The sequence below is a fragment of the Eublepharis macularius genome, chromosome 5 (assembly GCF_028583425.1).
Source record: "Eublepharis macularius isolate TG4126 chromosome 5, MPM_Emac_v1.0, whole genome shotgun sequence".
Taxonomy (NCBI): domain Eukaryota; kingdom Metazoa; phylum Chordata; class Lepidosauria; order Squamata; family Eublepharidae; genus Eublepharis; species Eublepharis macularius.
In genome coordinates this window covers 109,290,336-109,313,385 of record NC_072794.1, presented here as the reverse complement: position 1 = coordinate 109,313,385, position 23,050 = coordinate 109,290,336, and the positions used below count along the sequence as shown (strand labels likewise).

General features: G+C 42.4%; 1 protein-coding gene across 1 annotated transcript in view; it reads right to left on the bottom strand.

The window, feature by feature from the left end:
* Positions 1-23,050, bottom strand: part of SCUBE3 (signal peptide, CUB domain and EGF like domain containing 3) — a 157,856-nt gene that overhangs the window by 37,112 nt on the left and 97,694 nt on the right. The window lies entirely within an intron of this gene.

Below are 23,050 nucleotides of genomic sequence, written 5' to 3'. Positions count from 1 at the left end.
CAGGTAAGCGGTGGTCTCAGGGCGTGAGGGCACCGGAGGGGCGTCGGAGGGGTATCGGGGGTGTCGGCACGCGCCGCGGAGCTGGCATGGCTGGGCCACAGCTGCTGCAGCCAGCCAGCCCCATGCCGCCGCCACCGCCACACGCCCCCAGCTGGGCACAGCAGCCGCAAGCCACTGCCAGGGCGGCGTGCGGAGCGCGGAGCAGCCTGCGCCCGCCACCCCAGCCATCCGCTGGCCAATGCCCCCCGGCCTGCGCTGCGTGATGACATCATTGCGTGAAACCCTGGCGTCATCGCTAACACAGCTACCCATCTTGATCTATCTCTGCATAGCTCTTCTTCCACAAATTCATTTCTCCCAGTCAAACTCACTTCTGGTATGGGAGAACATTTTAAATGAAAAGAGGCTCAGGGGAGTTAAACTGCAGAAAGGGGGATGGTTTAGCAGCCTCCCCTCTCTGTATGTTATTAAGGAAAACAGGCTTAAACAAATGGCTCTGTTATCACAATGTGCAATTTGAGTTTGAGTTTCTATCTGGAAAAGAGCCTTTTTATAATCCTCATTTTACACCGCAACTCCCATACATCCATTATTTATAAAAGTTCTGTATCTTGCAATATTCTGGTGGTCTCAGGTGAAGTGGCTCATTCCTGTCTGTTCAAGCAGCAGGTATTTTCTGTCTATCGAGGAAACATCAGGCAATAAAACAGAAAATGACCTAAAGATAAGAGCTCAGCATAGACTGGAAAAAGTATTTCTTTCTCCTAAAACCGTACTGTATACACAAGCCAAACCTTTATCTGAAAGAGACACAGAACCATGTCCCACTGCGGCAACAGAGAAGCACAGTTTATAGGCTAAGACACAAAGAAAGAAGAACCTCTACCACATGAACAAGTAGATTTTACAAAGCTTTGCATTCAAAATTATAATGAGAAAATGTTACTAATAGGATTTAAAATATGATTTTGAACCTCCAGCACATCCAACTAAGTAGGAAACCTGGACTGAAAATGGCTGGCTGCATGAGCTCAGCTGAGTTCCGATTATTAAGAAAGCTCTACGGGAAGCAGCGCTAACGTTTTTAAAAAAGGAAAGCACCTACCAATTTCAGGCTATCTAGCCATCTGTCTCAGAGAATTACATTGTGCCATCCAGTTAGGGTTGCCAGGTCCCTTTACCCTCTGGGCGGGAAGCAGGAAACCTGGCACTCACCTTTTTTGGTATCTCTGTGCACGCGGAAAGCGCACAGGCGCTCCCAGGCTGCATGATGACATCACTTCTGGGTCATCGCACAGGGTCTCGTGCTGCCCCTGCCCCTCAGTGGGCCAACTTTGAGCCATTTGGGGCTGATCAGACTTGTTTGGGGCTGAAGTCATCCTGCTGTGGAATGCGGAACAGCTGCTGGGGTGGTGCAGTGCACCCTGGAGTGGTCCTGTGCTCTGCACTGGGCCGATTTCAGCCCATTTGAGGCCAAAATCAGCCCACTGCAGGAGCACTGCCATGGCAGCGCGATGGGCACTGGAATGCTCCTGTGCTTTGCAGCGGGCTGATTTTGGCCCCAAATGGGCCCAATTTGGTCCACTGCAGAGTGTGGGAGTGCTGCTGGGAGGGCCCTGGCAAGCTCCTGCACTTCACAGCTGGCCAATTTAGGCCCCAAACAGGCCTAATTTGGCCCATTTGGGGCCGAAATCGGCCCACTGTGGAGCACGGGAGTGCGCCGCACTGCCCGGGAGCGCACCCCGGGAGGCGTGATCGTCCACTTTTTCCTCCACTAGCAAGCTAAGTGGGAAGGGGTAGGGGGAGCAGGGGACTGGCAACCCTAACCCCAGCAGGGGACTGGCAAGTTGGCAACTCTAACCAAGACAGCTCACAGGACCTCTGTCAGAGAGTGTGTATGAACAAGGTAAACAGAAGCATAATTCATCTACCTGTGTGACTAACAACACCTCTGTCCTAGAATAAACAAGACTTCTATATTATTTGATTTCTTCTAATCATTTCAGACAGGTCTGGAATCAGGTTTGAGGATTTGAACAAAATTCCCTGCACTGGACTCCAACTAAGCATGCTGCCCAAGCATGCCTACACCCACACATGCTCTCCTGGAGGGGTGTGTGGAGTGTGACTCTTTCGCACTCTTTTAAGCCCTGTTGGCACTTACAAAAGTACAAAGAACATGACAGAGTTATCTCTTGGCATGAAACAGGAGATTGTTCCAGAGGCTCCTGGGGACAATCTCCCTGATGAAAATGGATAGGCATGTCAACTCAGATCAGCAGAGGATTATGTACCAGATTGTGGTATTTGGCAGATGCCTCATTAAGCTATCAAAAACAAGGAACAATTTAACCCACATAATTTGCATCTTGACAACACTGTGTCAGAATGGTGCCCACACAGGCTCAAACAGGTTGGTGACCCTGGGTTACAGGGTTAGACTAGCAACTGATAGACCCAGGTTCAAATCCCCTCTCTGCTACAGAAACTCTCTAGGTAACATTGGGCTAGTCACAAACACTCAGCCCAGCCTACCTCAAAGGATAGTTGTGAAAATAAAATGGAGGACAAAAGAATGATGTAAGCCATTTTAGAGTCCCAGTCAGGGAGAACGGCAGGGTATAAATGAAGTAAATAAATAAGCTGAAGAAAAAAGGCTTTAAAGACATGGTCTTTAGATGGAACAGAACCTGCTTTCACTGCATTTTACTTTCCTTAAAGTCCAAAACAGCTGTAAAGCAAATATTTCTCAATATTAATCTTAATTAACAAGTTATCTGATTTCTTAGTGCAAAATACAACAAATGAAGATGGTACATGGTTTGCTGTGAAGCAAATAGCCTTTTTCAAAGCCAAAAAGAGTTCACATTCAGAGTAGTAGTTACTTAAGTCCTTATTTTCAGGGAATATGTCATCTCTTATTCCAGTTCAAAGAATGTCAGTACAAAACATTGTAGATGGCCATTAAAGAACACTCCAGCTTCGTAGAAAACCTGGTATTATCATGTGTCCTTGTTTTAAATTTTTGAACTAGCAATGTGCATTCCAGTCAACCTGCACATTCGCTTCTTTGAAGAATCAGCTATACTTCAGTTCAGCACTGTCCCAATCAGCTATGCAAGAGCAGTACGTAAGGGGTAAAAAAGTATGTTTCCAGTAATAGAGTAATAATTGAACCCAGCACAATATTTAAGTCAGCAGCACCTCCTGTACAGCATGCTCTTCCTTCATGTCTCACCCCCACACACATACTTTCTTTTGTTTTTGTATTTCACATGCAACCTGATAAAGAGTTCCGGGGAACAAAGCTTGCACACTACTTTGTGACAATTTCATTGAGCCTAATAAAAAAGCAGTACACTGCTATTGTTTTGGAATTTTTCTCTCAACAATCTTTGTCTACAATAGTCATAATTTGTTTTTTGAATGGGAAGCAAGGCCTGGAGTTTTCCATTCATTCTTTTTAAAACTCTACCCCCTCCCCATATAAAGGACCTACGATGGCATTTGCAACCAGTATTTTAATGAGTTTCAATGAGTTTCTGCTACTCATTTAAATTTTTTGCCATTAACTTCAATGGGATATGAATTGCATTTTACTTAGTACCACTAGTGTGAAGGGCATTCTCCATAATATAAAATTAAACAACCTTGTATGAAATTTCTTACTTAATTATTTCCCTTAAAAAATCCACCACTGAATCTGCTTCTGTCTCCTTGTCAGTCTACAACAGCTCCTCTCTCCCATGTATGTAACAAACCATTTCCACCAGTTATGGAAAGGAAAAAAAACCCCTAACAATCAGATTTCTGAGAGATTTTATTACTTGAACATTGCTCTACACAGAAGTTTCCCACAAATCCATCTTGTGTGCCAAATTCTGAGAACACACACTGATATCATTAGCACACTGTTAACTTTTTCCCTCTATAAATCCTAAAAGAAGATCCAAAGGACTTTAATTAGTATCACCAAAAAATTCCATGTTTGTTTTAATTGAGAATATAAGAACTTACATTCCACTGTAATTGTCAACTGCTTTCTTTTCTTTATTTATGTTAAATTGGTTCGATTCAGACTAAAGTTGCTGCTAACGGAAGGAAAGATGTAATTTCTGCCAATTCCTTCTTCCTGCTGCAGGCCCCAATTTGACCCTTACGCCATTCCTGAGGGGCCCTTGTCCCCCAGCAGCATTTCAGGGAGATCAATGGACTGGAGCGGGGAGGCAGGAAAGTTCTCTTCTGCTGACAGAAGTGCCTTTTGATAGAGGAAAATTTATCCTGGATCCAGCCCCATATTTATATTCTGCTTTCCCCTTGTTCTACAAGACCCAAAGTGGCTTAAATGAAAATTAAAAACAAATACAATATCACATCAAATATATAAAGAGGTTCAGGTCAAAGGAAGCAATACAGAACTTTCATTCATGGGTTACTGAAGGCATAACCAGACAGATCTGCTTCACAGAGCCTCCTAAACATTTTCCAGGTCAGGGTTTTCCTAATATCCCATTCCACAACACAGCTATAGAAAAAGTGGGAGCTTGAGCAAAGACTGAACTAAGGGGGAGAGCTACTAACAATCCCTTGTCTGACGATCAACACACCCTTGTGGGCTTATTATAAAACATGCAAGCATGCATAATGTTAATAGAAATAAGTCTACTAAGTGCTAGCCTTCTGTTTGCCTACTGACTGGGGAGAACCTTAAGTTGATTTTTCGATGATAACTCCACAACCACCATTACTCAAGGAATGTCTGGAGCCATTTGTGTCCCACAATGTGCCTAGAGCACACAGAATTTTTAAGCACATCAACATCTTATGGAGCCTTGGTCTTGTAGTAAATAACTGAGATCTTTTCTGAATCAAAGTACTAATGGTGTATTTCATTATATTATGTACAGCTATTAGACAAGATGGGTAGCCATGTTAGTCGTCTGTAGCAGTAGAAAAGAGCAAGAGTCCAGTAGCGCCTATAAGACTAACAAAGTCTGAGGTAGGGTATGAGCTTTCGTGAGTCACAGGTCACTTCTGGTATCTGAAGAAGTGAGCTGTGACTCACGAAAGCTCATACCCTACCACAAATTTTGATAGTTTTATAGGTGCTACTGGACTCTTGCTCTTTTCTATAGCTATTAGACAGTTAGCATTGTGCAACTAGATATGCAATAATAATTGCTATTTAATCAGGGCGTTAAAAAGTAGTTAAGACATTTAAAAACCCATCAGCAATTATTTTTATTTTGTATTTATTGCCCTATTCTATTTTCAAGGGATTCTTTTGCAGATCTTTACCATCTGCCTTGGATTTAATTGCCTTGAGTAATTTTGTATTGTTTGCATATGTTGTCAATTCACATTAATGAAGATCTTATGTAGCATGTTAAGAAACAGCACATCTTCTAAGCACCCTATTAACCTCTCTGTAGGGAAATGAACTAATGATTCACACAGGACAGGAAAATATATCAAACCAACAGAACCAGCAACCTTATTCATGAAGGGGAGAAACATCTGATATATCAGACATCTGACCAAGTAGACTGTTATCTACAAAAAATTACATCCCAACAATCCAGCTAAAGTGAAAAGAAACTTCATCTTCTCTTGTTGCTATCTATAATCTACTGCAGCTACTTTTCTGAAATAATGAAGCACAACGTAAAATGGTTTCTATTGTTCTGTGGTGATATTAACATTGGGTGGTTGAGGGGAGCATGGTTCCCAGGCCTAAGTGAATAAACATGACTCACAGAACCACAAAGGGCATCTACAAGTGCTCACTGAGTAAGAGGATGGGGAAAAGCAAGGCTGCAATCACCATAATTCACCAACAGACAAAAAAAGCCTTGTGTGTTAAAACAACATTCTAGACATAATGCTTCTGCACCATAGGAACCAAGCAATCAGTAATTATGGCCTAGTTCACACTCTGGTGGTAAACCTGTGTTTGGGCTGTACAGCTTCAGATTACAAGTGGGAGCTCACATGATGAAATGCTTCCCTACAGGAGACTGGCAGGGGGATACAAAGAAATCTTTACTACATGGAAAAGTAGCAGGTCAGGGAGGAATGTAGAACAGAATCCTTTCCCCTGATACCTCGCGTTCAGGGGTTTCGAGTGGGTGCATTATATGGAGAAGTACTCCATCACATGAGATTCTTCTGCACTTGGAAGTGGTACAGCCCAGACAGAGGTTTATCACTTGTGGGGTCAAAATAGACAGTACATTAGAAGAGCTTGCAGAACAGGTAGCATAGTGAGTATTTATCAGGGCTTTTTTTGAGCTGGAATGGCCCAGAACAGCATTCCAGCAGCTCTTTAAAATACCCACGTGACTGGTGTCACATGGGTATTTTTAAAATGGCCTATTTTGGCCATTTTGGGCCCAGATCAAGCCACTTCCAGGTGGGGGAGGGTTCCCCGACCCAGCAGCAGCCTGATCCGGGCTGTTTTGAACGTTTGGGGGCCATTTAGGGCCCAAAATGACCATGCTCGGGGCTGAAATGGCCCAAATCAGGGCTGAAACAGCCAGGATCGTGCTGGTACTGGGTGGGGAAACACTCCCCCACTTGGCAGCAGCCTGATCCTGGTCATTTTGGGCCCCTTTTGGGCTCAATTTGGGCCCAAAATGGCCAGGATTGGGTCTGAAAGTGCTAGGATTGGGCCTCTGCCGGGTGAGGGAACAGTCCCCTGCCCGGCAGCTGCGCAATCCTGGCCATTTTGGGCCCCTTTCAGCTATTTTGTGCTCAATTCAGGCCCAAAATGGCCAGGATCAGCTGCAAAACAGCCAAGATTGGGCCGCTGCCCAGCGGGGGAGTGCTCTTCTGTGTGGCAGCAGCCTGTTCCAGGCTGATCCAGGCCATTTCTGGCCCATTTGGGCCCAATTTGGGCCCAGAATGGCCCAGATCTGATCCTAAGTGGACAGTTTCGGGCTGCTGCCCTGCAAGGGATTGCTGTCCCATGTGGTAACAGCTTGTTCCAGGCTGATCCAGGCCATTTTGGGCCCATTTGGGCCCAATTTGGGCCCGAAAAGGCCCAGATACAGATCAGGTCATTCCAGGCCGAACTGGACTCCCCCATGGAGCACAGGAGTTCTCCTGGGGTGGCCTTGCTTGTGTGATGACATCACTTCCCAGAGGTGACATCATCGTGCAGTCCCATGTATTGAGAGGCTCACCACCTCCTCCCAAGAGTTGCCCTAGGTGAGAGTTCCCCCACCTCTTTTCCCAGAAAAAAGCTCTGGTACTTAGAGTATGATCTTAGGATCTTGGAAACCTGAATTCAAATCACCACTCTGCCAAGAATTTTGCTAGGTCACCTTGGGGTAGTCATTCCCTCTCATAGTCTAACCCTCCTCACGGGGGTGTTGTGAAGATAACAAGGAGGATGGCAGAATAATATATGCCATTCTGAGTTCCTTGGAGGAAGAGTGGGATAAAAATGTGCTAAACAAATAAGATCAGATTACCTCAATATTTTCTAAATGGAAACAGCAGCTGCCTGAAGCCCTGATTCAAAACAAAGTCATGTTCATTACGGATCAGATTATAAACATTATTTTAAGATCTATTTGTAATCAGTTCATAGATAATCCATTCAATACTGAGCGGCAATTGTTTCTAGGATGGAATATGGCAAGTGTTTTCACAGCATAGAGCAATTCCACAGAGTATATCAGGCATCTTCAAACTGAAAAGAAATGAGTTTCTAAAGCTTGAACAACATTCTGAATAAATATCCCAGAGACAAAGAGACAAGCAATGCAGATTGACAAGTGAGCCTTACACATGCAGAACTCTGAAGCTGCCACTTCAGACAAGAAGCATCTATGTCTGAGTATCATTTAAAAATATTAAAAATAGAAAACTATAGTCTGAAACAGGTCTGTATATATCATGTTCATTTTCCTCTAGGTGCAAATGTATCTAAGAAGCATATTACATAGCATTATGCTTCCTAAGTTACAAAGTCCCTGATCCATGTCTGCATTCACAGCCACTCCTTAAATGCTTCATCTCAAATGTCTTATTGTCAGTTCTCAAGGACAGTGATATTGCAATGTGATGGTTAGATTGAAGAGACTTAGGTTCAAATCCCAACTCAGCCATGAAGCTCCAAGGGTGATCACAAACCAGTCACTCTCTCAGCCTAACCTACCTCACAGAGGTTCTTTGAAAATAAAATAGGTGTGGGGAGGATTATATATTAGTTCCAGGATCTCCCCATAGATATTGATTCTGGACTAATGGATCAAGAGCTACTCCCTCAGATTCCTCAAACCTTGAAAGAAATTTCTCAGGCCCCTACTGATGAGAAGACTCGAACTTTTATTCCTCAGTATAGGAGAAGGTGTGTGCTGGTAATTGGGGACTCCCTACTGAGAGGGGTAGAGGGTAAAGTGTGCCGACCAGACTTCTTGTCTCAAAAGGTATGCTGTCTACCAGGTACTCGCATCCAGGATGTGACAGAAAGGGTGGGAAGACTTATCAAACCCACAGATATTATCCCTTCCTCTTGATACATGTGGGAACATTGATATTGCCCGGCACAGTCCAGAACGCATTAAAAGAGACTATGTGGCTCTGGGTAAAAAGGTTAAGGAACTGGGAGCACAGGTTGTGTTTTCGTCAGTTCTTCCTTTCATAGGCTATGGTTTAGGAAGGGAAACAAGAATGCTGCAAATAAATGACTGGCTATGTAGATAGTGTCATCAGGAAATGTTTGGTTTTTTGGACCATAGCTTATGCTTTCAAGATGAAGCTCTTCTATCAAGAGATCATTTGCACCTCACGAGGGTAGGAAAAAATGTGTTTGGTAAGAGCCTTGCAAACCTGATAAGGAAGGCTTTAAACTAAATCCTATGAGGGAAAGGGACAAAAATTCAAAGCCTATAACTGGAGAAGGGAACACTGAAGACCTGCGGGGAGTGGAACATATGCTAGGAAACATCAACTCGCAGGTTGATGAAGCAAAAAACTCAGGGCATATAACTCATGGCTTCTGATGTCTCTAATGCACAGAGTATGGGAAACAAACAGGAGGAACCTGAAAGTTCTAATACAGGAAGGGGACTATGACATAATAGGCATTACTGAATCTTGGTGGAATGACACTCACAATTGGAATACTAGGATTGAGGGATACAACTTGTTAAAAAGAGATAAGACAGGTATATACTTGTGAGGAAATACATGTATCTGAGCATGGAAATTCAGTTGAGAGTCTCTGGATAAAAATAAAAGGAATAAGAAATAATAGTGATACTATGGTGGAGGTCTGCTATAGACCACCAAGCCAAGCAGAAGACTTGGATGAAAAACTCCTAGCACAAATTACAAAGTTCACAAAGAGACGAGACACAGTGGTCATGGGAGATTTCAATTACCCGGAAATCTGTTTGAAGTCTAAGTCTGCTAAAGATGAAAGGTCAAATAAATTCCTGACTTGTCTTGCTGACAACTTCATTTTTCAGAAAGTAGAAACGGAAACAAGGGGTTCTGCTATCTTGGACCTGATACTCACCAACAGGGAAGAACTGGTTGTCAAGGTGAAAGTAGTGGGCACCCTGGGTAGCAGTGACCATGTAATTTTGGAATTTATAGTCTTGGGGAAGGGAAAAGCTGTACGTAGTCAGACGTATAGGCTGGACTTCAGGACAACAAATTTTAACAAACTGAAAGTAATGCTGGATAGAATCACATGGTCAGAAATACTTGAGAAGGGAGTTCAAGAGGGGTGGGAGTTTCTTAAATGAGAAATATTGAAAGCACAATCACGAACCAGTTTGGTGTAGTGGTTAAGAGCGCGGAACTCTAATCTGGAGAGCTGGGTTTGATTCCCCACTTCTCTACTTGAAATCAGCTGGGTGACCTTCACAGCTCTCTGAAGCTCTCTCAGCCCCACCCACCTCACAGGGTGTTTGTTGTGGGGATAATAATAGCATACTTTGTAAAGCACTCTGAGTGGGCATTAAGTTGTCCTGAAGGGCAGTATATAAATCGAATGTTGTTGTTGTTATTCCTATGAGAAGTAAAAATGGGAGGAGCTTAAAGAAGCCACGGTGGCTTCATAAACAGCTTTCTAATAAATTGAGAAATTAAAAAGACTCATTTAGGAAATGGAAGGAGGGCCTTATAACCAACGATGGATATAAACAAATAACCAACGATAGTAGAGAGAGTGTTAGAAAAGCTAAAGCTCAGTATGAGCTTTGGCTAGCAAGAGATGCTAAAAATAACAAAAAAGGGTTCTTTGCTTATATTCAAAGTAAGAAAAAGAACAAGGACATGGTACGCCCATTGCAGAGACAGGGAAGTGAAATTGTAACAGGTGATGAAGAGAGGGCAGAACTGCTCAATTCCTACTTTTCCTCAGTCTTCTCCTGCAAGGGCAATGGTGCTCAACATGGCAATAACAGAACACATGATGGGAGAAGGGAGTTACAGCCTAGGATCAACATACGGGTAGTACATAAACACCTATTTTCTTTAAACGGAACTAAGAGCCAAACTAGATGAGATTTATTTATTTATATTTGTTTATATTTCAATTTATATACCGCCCATCCCCATGGGCTCTGGGCGGTGAATAGTTTAAAATCAATAAAAACAAGAAAACAACAATACTAAAATCAATATACAAAACAATAATGAAATAAATTAACCAAGTGCAATGGTGGGGAGAACCCCCCACCCCCACCCTGAAGGTGGGAGGCCGACATGACACCGCCCCCTTCAACCACCGAATGCCTGGCGGAACATCTCTGTCTTACAGGCCCGGCGGAATGATAATATGTCCCGCTGGGCCTGGGTCTCCATTGACAGAGCGTTCCACCAGGCTGGGGCCAAGATGAAAAGGCCCTGGCCCTGGTTGAAGCAAGGTGGGTTTCCTTAGGGCTAGGGACCACCAGTAAACATTTATCCACAGATCGAAGCGGTCTCCGGGGAACATACAGGGAGAGGCGGTCCCAAAGATATGCCGGTCCCAACCCGCTCAGGGCTTTAAAGGTAAGAACCAATACCTTGAACCTGATTCGGAATTCAACCGGAAGCCAGTGCAGCTGGCGCAGGACAGGTGTGATATGTGACTGGTAAGATATACCAGTCAGGACCCGTGCCGCCGCATTCTGGACCAGTTGTAGTTTCCGGATCAGGCCCAGGGGTAGCCCAGCGTAGAGTAAGTTACAGTAATCTAGCCTGGAGGTGACCGTTGCATGGATCACTGTAGCCAGGTCCTGGGGCGTCAGGTAGGGGGCAAGTTGCCTGATCTGACGAAGACAGAAAAATGCAGACTTGGCAACCGCCGTGACCTGGGCCTCCATCGATAGGGAGGCATCCAGGAGCACGCCCATCCAGGGCAGGGAGCTGGATCCCAACATCTGGCAGTCCCCGTCCCAGCTGCAGGACCTCCGTCTTCACGGGGTTCAGTTTCAGCCTGCTCTGTTTCAACCATGCCTCCAGAGCTCTGGCCAGATTGTCTGGGGCCGTGTCGGGCCGGCCGTCCATCAACAGAAAAAGCTGGGTGTCATCCGCGTATTGATGACAGCCCAGCCCAAACCTCCGCACCAACTGGGTGACGGGGCGATAGATCTCCCCCGAGCGCCACCCTCTGTCCCCGACAGATTAATTACAGCAGGTCATGCGAGTGTCTAGAATCACGTCTGTTCTTACCTGCCTGTGTCCATTTTACCTCTGGTGAACACATGTCCTGTAGCCCTAGTCTGTGCACATATCAGGTAACTGGTATAGTGGTTGCGAGTGTTGTTAGTCATAGTCAGCCAGTTGTCATTGCAGTGCGTCAATTTCGAGCGGCTTCCACGTCCCTCTCCCCTTTTTTGCCCTTAGATCCGGCTTAAACGGTTTTGCTTTTAATCTGGTAAGTTTCTAGTTGATGCTGCTGCCTCCCTATTCCTCCTTCCTGCACCCTCCTTCCCTCTTAACTTCCTACTCCTCCTCTTCATGCAATGTCTTCAGTCGAGATAAGGAGGAGGTGGGAAGAAAGATTGTGGCAACACAATTAAGCATCTGAGCAAAACTTCAGAAACATGTCTGATGCATGAACCTGAAAAGGATGGGGGAGGGGTACTCATTCTCCAGTTCAGCTCGGCAATACAGAGCAAATTGTGTAAAATTTGGCCATTATTTCCAACGGGAAATGCAATTTGGGTCTTTCTGGGAGCCTGGGGGTGCATTTTAGGACCAAATTTTACCAAATTTGCTAGGAACCTACTTCTAGCTGTTCTCTAAAGACTACCCAAGTTTCATGAAGACTGGACTTTGGGGGCCATTTTATGGGCCCCGAAAGAAGTGCCCCCAGCCACCTTCAATATTCATTATTCCCTGTGGGGAAAACTAGGGGAGCTATCTAGAGGGATAGGAGCGGCCTTTGGCAAGCAAAATCCACCAAATTTGCAGGGGAGCTAGTCCTATGTTCCCTTAAGACCCCACAAGTTTCAGGGAGAATCGACCCAGGGAAAGGCATGATCCATGGGTTTCCCCACTTCCTGTCAGCGTTTCTTCATAATAGGAAAAAATGGGGTGACTGAAAGCATCTTCTTTGGGGGGCTCTAAAATGACCTTCCCAATGTCCAAAATCCACCAAATTTGCGGGGGAGATAGTCCTATCTTTCCCCTAAAGACTCCCCAAGTTTCAGGGAGAATCAACCCCAGGAAAGGTATCATCCATAGGTTTCTCCAGTTCCTGTCAAATTTTTCCTCGCAATAGGAACAAATGGGGTAACACCTACTTTGGGGAGCCAAAAATGTCTCCCCAAAGTCCAATCTCCCTGAAAATTGGGGGGTCTTTAGAGGACAGTTAGAGGTAGGTCCCCTGAAAATGTTGTAGATTTATTTTGCAAAATGCCACCCCCATCCCCCTGGATAGCCCCCATTTTTTTCCCTATAGGTAATAATGGAGATCGGATATGGCTGAGGACAAACCAGCAGGAAACAGTTGCTTCTGGCTAACAGCAAGAAATGCTGCCACAGCTCCTGAAATGGGGATTGCCCACCTCCCTTTGCATAGATGCCCCCCTTCCTGGTGGGCCGAGCTGCAAGATCCCAGCAGAGGTGTGGACACCCCTCCCCCGTTTAGAGCACCCCCCCCCCTAGAAAACCCAGCAGGTTTTTCCCCCTGATACGTCCAATTGCGTAAACAAGTCTCCCTCTCAGAAAAGCTACAGTGGAAGGTTTGAGCATGCGTGAATAGAAGGTGCATCATGGGATACCATCTCTTGTCTGGGAGGAATGTGGAAGAAACACATGCCAGTCCAAGCACAGGACCGAGTGCAGTGTGGCTACGGTGTGCAAGTGAACAAAAAAGCAACGGGGAAACACATGTGTGCTCATGTGTCATACAAGTGTAATTCGTCGTGTAGTTTGGGTCTAAGTCCTCAGGGCTAGATGAATTGCACCCAAGGGTACTAAAAGGACTCACAGATGTAATCTCTGAGCCTCTGTCCATTATTTTTGAGAATTCTTGGAGATCAGGTGAGGTGCCAGAAGATTGGAGGCAGGCAAATGTTGTCCCCATCTTCAAGAAGGGGAAAAAAGAGGATCCAGGTAACTATCAACCCGTCAGCTTGACATCTATACCTGGAAAAGTCTTCAAACAAATCATCAGTCAGTCCTTGAGCATTTAGAAAGGATGGCTGAGATTACTAAGAACTAGCATGGGTTTCTCAAGAACAAGTAATGTCCGACTAACCTTATCTCTTTTTTTGAGAAAGTTACTACCTTGCTGGATCAGGGGAATGCTGTAGACATAGTTTATCCCGATTTCAGTAAGGCTTTTGATAAGGTTCCACATAATATCCTTGTTGGTAAAATGTGGTTTGGATCCTATTACTATTAGGTGGATCTGTAACTGGTTGACAGACCACACCCAAAGAGTGCTAGTTAATGGTTCCCCATCCTCTTGGAGAAGAGTGACAAGTGGAGTTCCTCAGGGATCAGTCCTGGGACTTGTTCTGTTCAACATTTTTATAAATGATTTGGATGAAGGAATAGAGGGAATGCAGCAGGAGGGAAGAGGCAAATCTCTTCTTTCAGTGGAAATTTTGTGTGGAATCAAACCCAGTATTTCTTCGTTTCAGTTTCCTGTCTGCAAAATAGCAATACTAGGGTGTGTGAGAGAGCAAATCAAAATTGCTGTATAAATTACTTCAAACTGCTGCAGAAATAGAAACAGCCTGGGCAAAGTTACAGGATGCCACTGAAATAACTGCTTGTACAGTTTCTAAACACACTTTGTGTGCTGCATTTGCTGTTTTGCAATGTTTTTCAGCATTAACATCAGCACACTGATGGATACTGATGGCTTAGCCATTCATGCTAATATATCAGACAGAAGGTTGGCACTGGCAAGAGTTTTATTCCCAGAAACACTGCAGCAATAATAAGCAAAATGAAACTAAGGTTGTCTTGAAAAGGTACACTGGAACGAAGCAGAGTATCCCATATTATCTTCCCTCTGGCAATAAACTAGAGTTCTCACCATCAATTCAAGTCATACAAGCAGGCTGTTCCTTGAAAATGTGAACACATTTCACCATATTCCTGCCAACATCACTCAGTTTCTACATCCATACATTTTCCTAGCACAGTTTATTATGCCTTCCTTTAGAGATTTCATGTTCAGTGCTATGGCAAATGTTCATTAAAAACTATGTCTAGGATCCTATTATTCCATTCAGCTCTATTAGAGCTTTCCTTCAGTGAAAGGAGTGTTTCACCGGCAGAAGAGGCTGTTTACATCTTTAGGAAGTTCCTTCCACTGGGGGAAAGCTCATCTGTCAGCCATTCACAGTTGCAGAGACACATGAAATATATTCTCATTTAGTTTTCTTTTTTAAATCCAGATTTTTTTGTTCCAAGTAGCATTGGAGCTTGGCTCAAGACTTAGTTGTTTTTGCCATCCCCAAACAGACAATAAATAAATAGATAAATATTGGGATTTCTTTACAGGTCCAACCAAGTTACCCCATAAGCATACCCATCACGCAAACTGTTGCTGTATTAGTGCCATTATACCAAACAAAAGTGCATCTACTACTCAAAGGCAGAAACACAGAGTGTTTGCTTCGATTAAAACAGGTTGATGATTATCCAAGTGGAGAAGCAGAAGGACAAATTTCTTGCAATAAGAATTTCTTGCAGTTCAAAGAAAACTGTGCAGTCAGCAATGTAAGTGGGATACCAGAAACTGGAAATTATCACTCAGTAGAAACGATAGCCTTTACTTCTTATTGAGCCATCTGTAAGCCATGCTGATTCTGTGACTCAGTATAAGAAAGGGATGAACCAGTGCTTGGCTCTTGTGCACCTTTCTTATGAGCCCAAGGTAATGCTGATTACCACTTTGTGGTCAGGAAGAAATTTTCCTTTAAGCCAGATTGGCCAGGGATCCTGTAAGTTTTCTGCCTTCCTCTAGTGGAGGGGGGATAGCTGTGAATTTCCTGAATTGTGCAGAGTTTGGAATAGATGACCCTTGGGGTCTCTTCCAACTCTATGATTCTATAATGTAATATGTGGTATGACTACTATGTATGGATGTGAAAGTTGAAGAAAACTGACAGAAAGAAAAATGATTAATTTTAAATGTGGTGTCGGAGGAGAGTTTTGCAGATATTATGAACCACCAAGAAGTCAAATAAGTGGGTTCTAGTTCAAATCAAGCCTGAATTCTCCCTAGAAACTAAAATGACTAAACTGACGCTATCATATTTTGGTCACATCATGAGAAGACAAGATTGACTGGAAAAGACAATAATGCTAGTAAAAGTTGATGGCAGGCAGGAAGAGAGGAAGTATTAGATGGATTTACGTAATAAAGGAAGCCACAGCCTTCAGTCTGCAAGACTTGAGAAAAGCTGTTAAGAATAGGATGTTTTGGAGGTCATTAATTCTTAGGACTGCCATAAATCGTAAACACAGGAACACATGTAAACTGTGCATATCAGATCCAAAATAGACAGCAGCATGAGATGATGAAATGGATGACAATTATCCACAAAAATCATTGTCCAGAAGAGTCCTTTAAAAAAAAGATGCAGCGTGTTACATGCCTATCACCAATTATGGCATTACCCCATTTCAAATAGTTTTGCTTGATTGTGGAGAAAACAGTCTTTGACAGTGCAGTGCCATCCTTCTAACACCATTGACTTCAATGGACATAGAAGGGTGTGACTCTGTTTAGGATTGCAATATTAGACCCTGCAGATGCTGTCTTTAACATCTGGGAATGACAAATGAAGAATCTTTTTGCCTGGGGGGAGGCAACGAGCGCTGCGGCGGTAGCTGCTCAGAGAGAATTGCGTCCGAGGCCCAGGGGAGGGAAAAAGATTTAACTTGAACTGTACTTTGTAATTTGTATGATCAACCACTCCTCCACTACTTTATTAAGCTATTTTCTTATTATGGTAGTATGAAGGGAAAGCATTGAAGTGTAGCGTTTAGTGTTTGTAGGCTACCTTCCCTTTTTTCCCACCCCCCCTTCCCCTTCTCTTTTTTCTCCCTTCTTTTCCTTCCCTTGTGCTATTGTAGTCTTTTGTAGTTACTGTTATTGTAGTTTTGTATGTTAGATATTGAAAAATAAAAAACTTAAAAAAAAAGAATCTTTTTGCCTTATTCCAAATTCTTCTTCAAAGTCATCATAGCGCTTGACTCTGAGTCTCCCCATCAATTTCCCCACTGCAAAAACGAGACAGTGCATCAGAAAGCAGCTTTTGGACTTCCTGTTTGGGATCCATGGAGGTCTAACGCAGCTCCACTTGCGGAGCTGACCGGACTGCCGTTTTAACCGGCCGGCGGGGTGAAAATAGCCCGCGGCCGACTGCTCTCAGGCGGGGAGCAGGCAAAGAACGCTCAAGACCCTAGGGTGAGCTAGATCTCGGACGAGGGGGGGCTCTACACGAGTCTCCCCCCGATCCTTGAGGTCCCACCTTGCGACGGGTCGGCTATAATCTCTGCGGCAGTTTTGGGGCCAATTCGGCTGGCATAAGACCTACATACCCAAGCATCGATTGGGGGAAGAAGCTGAGAGGAGAACTTAAAATCGAAACAGCGATTACAACCCGAGAAAAGTGAAGAGAAGGTAAAGATCATTATCTTCTGAGACGGGACAGATTGATAAAAACAGAGAGGAAAAAAAGTAGATTTTTAAACTGCAACAGACTAGTGAAAAGGAGGGGAAGACTCGGCAGGAATCGAATTTAAAAAGAGACTAAGTTTAAAGAAGTTATTAAAGAAATGGGACTATTGTTTTGAATACCTGTGGCTTTGGAGCTGTGAGAAAAAGACACCATCGCGAGATCTGCTGTGGGAAGACGGGAGACAGGAAGTGCGTAATAACAATAGAGTGGCTGGAGAGAAGCGGCCCTTGCTGGAGGGCAGGAAGTAGGGAATCGCCATTTTTGAAAGGGGAAGGGTCGCGGCTTCAGCGGAAAAGGAAGTAGGCCATCTTGGATTACAAAATCATAGAGAAACCATAGAGAAAAGACGCCCGACATTTTGGACTCTTTAAAATTTAATTTCTATAAGAAGACCGGGACATTTAAAATAGAAAAACGTTAAATTTTACGCCACGGAGTTAAGGAAGAGAGCGGATTCGTGGGAGCGAGCTAAAGCAAGCCCCACGATGTCAAAAAAAGAGTGGCAATCGGCAATAGAAAACCTGGATAAAAACCTGGACAAAAAACTTTTAGATATGATTAAAGAACTTAAGGACACGAAATTGGAGCTGATAAAAGAGGTTAAAGAGGTTACACAGACAGTAAAATCGGAGCTGTCAGAAGTGAAAAAAGGTATGGAAACAATACGAAGTGAATTACAAGGAACGCAGCAGAGAGTTAAAACAGTAGAAGACGCGATGGAGAATTTAGCAGACACGCAACAAACAGAGATGAGATTGGTGAAGGGGAGAATGTCAGTTGCAGAAACTAAACATATGGAGAAGCAGCTACGTTTTCGTGGCTTGCCAGAAGTGGAAGGAAAGTCAGCGCAAGAACAGATGACTGAGGTGTTGGCTGAGTACCTGGGGAAGGAGGAGGAGGAAGTTGTGGCTATCCTAGATGTGGCATACCGTGTGAATTCGAGAATAGCAACCCAGAGGAAACTACCAAGAGATGTGATTGTGCAGTTTACAACACGAAATATGAAAGAGAGGATTGTGACAAAACAGTTTCAAGATCCATTGGAGATTGATGGCAAGACGATTATTATAATGAAGGAACTGCCCAGATCAGTGTTACTGGACCGGAAAAAATATAAAGTGCTAATTCAGATTTTGAAGGACATGAAAATCAGGTACAGATGGGAGTTACCGGAAGGAGTGTCCTTTGAGTTTGGAGGGGCCAAAAAACGCATCAGATCTGAGCGAGAGATGGAGCGATTTATTAAGGACAATGAAAAAGACTTACCAACAAGATCATGAGTATGGAGTGTAAAGTATTATCTTGGAATGTAAATGGACTAAACTCACCGAATAAGAGGAAAAATACTTTTCACTGGCTACTAAAACAAAAATGTGACATTGTTTGTTTGCAAGAGACCCATATCAGAAAGCAGGATGTAAAATATTTAAAATCTGGAAAATTGGGCAAAGAATATGTAGCGGCCTCCAACAAGAAAAAAAGAGGAGTGGTGTTGTACATAAAAGAGGAGCTACAGCCAAAATTTGTTATGAGAGATGTGGAAGCTAGATTTGTAGCAGTGGAATGTATTTGGAATTTAAAGAGAGTGTTGGTAGTCGGACTTTATGCACCTAACGGTGCAAAAGAAAGCTTCTTTGAGGATTTAAGGAAGCATTTAGACGATCTTGCATACGATCAGATAATTCTTGCTGGAGACTTCAATGGAGTGACAGACTTGGAACTAGACAAAAAGACTACAACGGCACAAAAGAAAAGAGGACTATTACCAAAGCTTTTTTTTGAGTTGATTCAACAAGAGACTCTTGAAGATGTATGGAGGAGAGAATATCCTAAAAGCAGACAGTTTACTTTTTATTCTGCAAGGCACTCTACATTATCAAGAATTGATATGATCTGGGCCTCAAAAGACTTAGCATTATGGACTAAGGAGGTAGAAATAATGCCTATGGTAGGCTCAGATCACAACCCAATTATGTGGAAATTTGGAAAAAAGAGAAAAAGGAAAGCATGGAGAATAAATGAGGACTTGTTACAGGAAAGAGAGAATATGGAAATACTGAGAAGAGAGACAAAGTTTTTTATACAATACAACGTGAATAAAGAAGTACCAACCAATAAAGTTTGGGATGCTTACAAGGCGGTTGTAAGGGGCATACTAATGGACTTAAATGGTAGAGCAAGAAAGAAGAAAGAGGAGAAAAGACAAGAGATTGAGGAGAAAATAAAAGCCAAAGAAATACAGCTAAAAAAGAGACCAGGGAAAAAGAAGGTATACCAGGAAATTAAAATACTTCAAGAACAGCTAACAGCAATGAGCAATAAAGAATTGGAGTGGAATCTCAAAAGACTGAATCAAAAAGCGTTTGAGGGTGCTAATAAACCTGGGAAGTACCTGGCATGGCAATTGAAGAAGAAAAGGGAAAAGAAGATAATAAATAAAATTTGCGAAGATAACAAAACGTATTTGGAGCAGGCTACCATTAGTAGAGCCTTTTATAAATTTTACGCTAAGCTGTATAATAAAAAAGAAGTAAACAAAGAATCAATAGCGTCATATTTGGAGAAAACCAAACTTCCAGAAATCTCGGAAGCTTGGAGAAATAAGTTGAATAGTGAAGTAACTGACGAGGAAATAAGTAAGGCAATACAATCTGCAAATCTAGGAAAGGCGCCAGGGCCAGATGGACTTACGGCTAAATTCTATAAGACAATGGCTAATGAACTGGCACCATTCCTAAAAGAGGTGATGAATGGGGTTTTAAGGGATCAAAGGATTCCAGAAACTTGGAGTGAAGCGAATATATCATTGATCCCAAAAGAGGGCCAAGACCTGACTAATGTGAAAAATTATAGACCTATATCGCTACTCAACAATGACTATAAAATTTTTGCGAAGATATTGGCGGAGAGATTGAAGGGGTGGCTCTCGGAAGTCATAGAGGAGGAACAAGCAGGCTTTTTGCCAGACAGACAAATAAGAGACAACTTAAGGACAGTGATCAATGCTATTGAATATTATGACAAGCGTTGTGACAAAGAGGTTGGTTTCTTCTTTGTTGACGCTGAAAAAGCGTTTGACAATTTAAACTGGGACTTTATGTTTGCCACTATGGAAAAGCTACAATTGGGAGAAAGATTCATCAGAGCAATTAAGGAAATTTATAGAGACCAGACTGCAGCAATTGTGGTGAATGATGAATTGACCAAGAAATTGACGATAAGTAAAGGAACAAGACAAGGTTGCCCGTTATCTCCATTGTTGTTCATTTTAGTATTGGAGATTCTGATGATACAAATACGTCAAGATGATGAAATTCGTGGAATAAAAATAAAGGACTATTCATACAAGGTCAGAGCATTTGCGGATGACATAATGTTAATTGTAGAGGACCCATTGGAGAACATGCCAAGAGTGATAGATAAGATCAAGGAGTTTGGAGACTTGGCAGGTTTCTTCATTAACAAAAAGAAGTCAAAGATATTATGCAAAAATATGACTAAGCAGAAACAACAATTGTTAATGGAAACAACGGATTGTGAAGTAACAAGTAAAGTGAAATATTTGGGAGCCGAATTAACTGCAAAGAACATAGACCTATTCAAAAACAATTATGAAAAACTATGGACTCAGATAGAGAGAGACTTGATTAAATGGAATAGATTGAATTTGTCATGGTTGGGCAGGATTGCAGCAGTTAAGATGAATGTGTTACCAAGAGTAATGTTTTTGCTACAGACAATACCAATCATCAGAGACTCCAAACAATTTGAAAAATGGCAGAGGAAAATATCAGATTTTGTTTGGGCAGGCAAGAAGCCTCGAGTGAAAGTGAAAGTTTTACAAGATGCAAAGGAAAGAGGCGGAATGCAACTGCCCAATCTGAGACTTTATCATGATGCAATCTGCCTAGTTTGGTTGAAAGAATGGATGACATTAAAGAACAAGAAACTATTAGCCCTAGAGGGATATAAAAAAATATTTGGATGGCACGCATATTTATGGCATGACAAAGTAAAGGTCAACTCGATGTTCCTGCATCACTTTGTTCGGAGAAGTCTATACATAATCTGGAAGAAGTACAGAATTTATCTACAAGAAGGAACCCCTTTGTGGGTGGTTCCATATGAGGTGATAGACCCGAGAGCTGTTGATAATGAACAACAATGTTTAACGTATAAAGAAATAACTAAAACTGAAGCATCCAAACTTAGAATAAAGACACAAGAGGAACTATCACCTAACTACGATTGGTTCCAGTATAGACAGATCAGAGACTTATATAATTCGGACTCTGTAAAGGGAGGTATACGAACAGAGAATTCGGAACTAGAGCAGACCCTTCTTAAAGAAGATAAGAAAAGAATATCCAAGGTATACCAAGTACTGTTGAAGTGGTATACCGAGGATGAGATAGTTAAAACACAAATGGTGAAATGGGCTATAAACTTTAATAAAGAAATAACAATGGAGGCATGGGAATACTTGTGGAAAACTACAATGAAGACAACGACATGTATTAATATCAAAGAGAACATTTATAAAATGATCTATCGTTGGTACATGACACCAAAGAAGATTGCGCTAGGGAATTTGAATACTTCTAATAAATGCTGGAAATGTAAGAAGCATGAGGGCTCCCTCTATCATATGTGGTGGTCGTGTGAGGTAGCCAGGCAGTACTGGGGGGAAATAATAAGAGAAATGAGTGAAATTTTACAATTTCAAATTAATAAGAACCCAGAACTCCTGCTACTGAACTTGGGAATGGAGGGAATTCCAGCCCAACACAGGACGTTGATATTTTATATGACAGCAGCAGCTAGACTTTTGTATGCGCAAAAATGGAAAGTACAAGAAGTGCCAACTATTGAAGATTGGACTTACAAATTGCTGTATATGGCTGAAATGGACAAGATGACAAGAAAATTGAGAGATCTGGACTCAGGGCAGTTCAACACAGACTGGGAGAAGCTGAAACAATACCTGGAGAAGAAATGGGAGGTGGGAGGAAAACTGTGGCAGTTTGAGAACTACTGAAGTATTGAAGTAGAGGGGGGAGACTTTACCGGGGGGAGAAGAGATAAATGTGAATTAATAAGCAGTCAGATTAATAGATTGACATATATACAGATATATATAGGTTAACAAACAGAACATAGAGAAAATAATTAATTATAAGGACTAAATATAAGGAGCGATTAACTAACAATATTTTCTTTTTTTTCTGACAAGTTTTGTACCAAACTGAATGTCTGAAGATATAGATGGGTCAAATTGATTGACTACGTGAGGAGAGATATATAGAACTATTATAAAAAGATAGAATGAGTAATATATATAGAGAATAAGTCAAATTGTTTGATATAAACGAATGTATGATCTATATGGTTTATGATATATAGAAATACCTGAAATTGAAAAATTGGGATAAATTGTTTATCTAAGATGGAAACAAAGGCTTACAGTTTGGGCATATAATGTTAAAAATAGTTTTAAAAATAGTTAAGGATGTACTGCTTAGAATAATGGAGAATATATATTTGTTTTAGATAGAGGAAGCTAATAAAAGTAAGGGAAAGGGGACAAAGGGTTGGAAAGCTGTTGGAAGTCAACAAAAAGGGGGGGGAAAGGGAGGGGGTTAGAGATGAAAAAATTGGGGAAAATTGAATGTAAATGTGGAAATAATGGAGTCTAACCCAATAAAAATTTTTCAAAAAAAAAAAAAGAAAGCAGCTTTTGGCAGAACTTCTCTCAGTCCTATTGCCTTTCTTCTCTAAACTGTATGAGTATCCTCATGAAAGAGCAGTCAGCCCTTTGCCTCTGCCTAGACTTCAGGGCCACACACAGTAATCTTCATTAAGCAGATCCACCATTACCAAATTAACAGGGG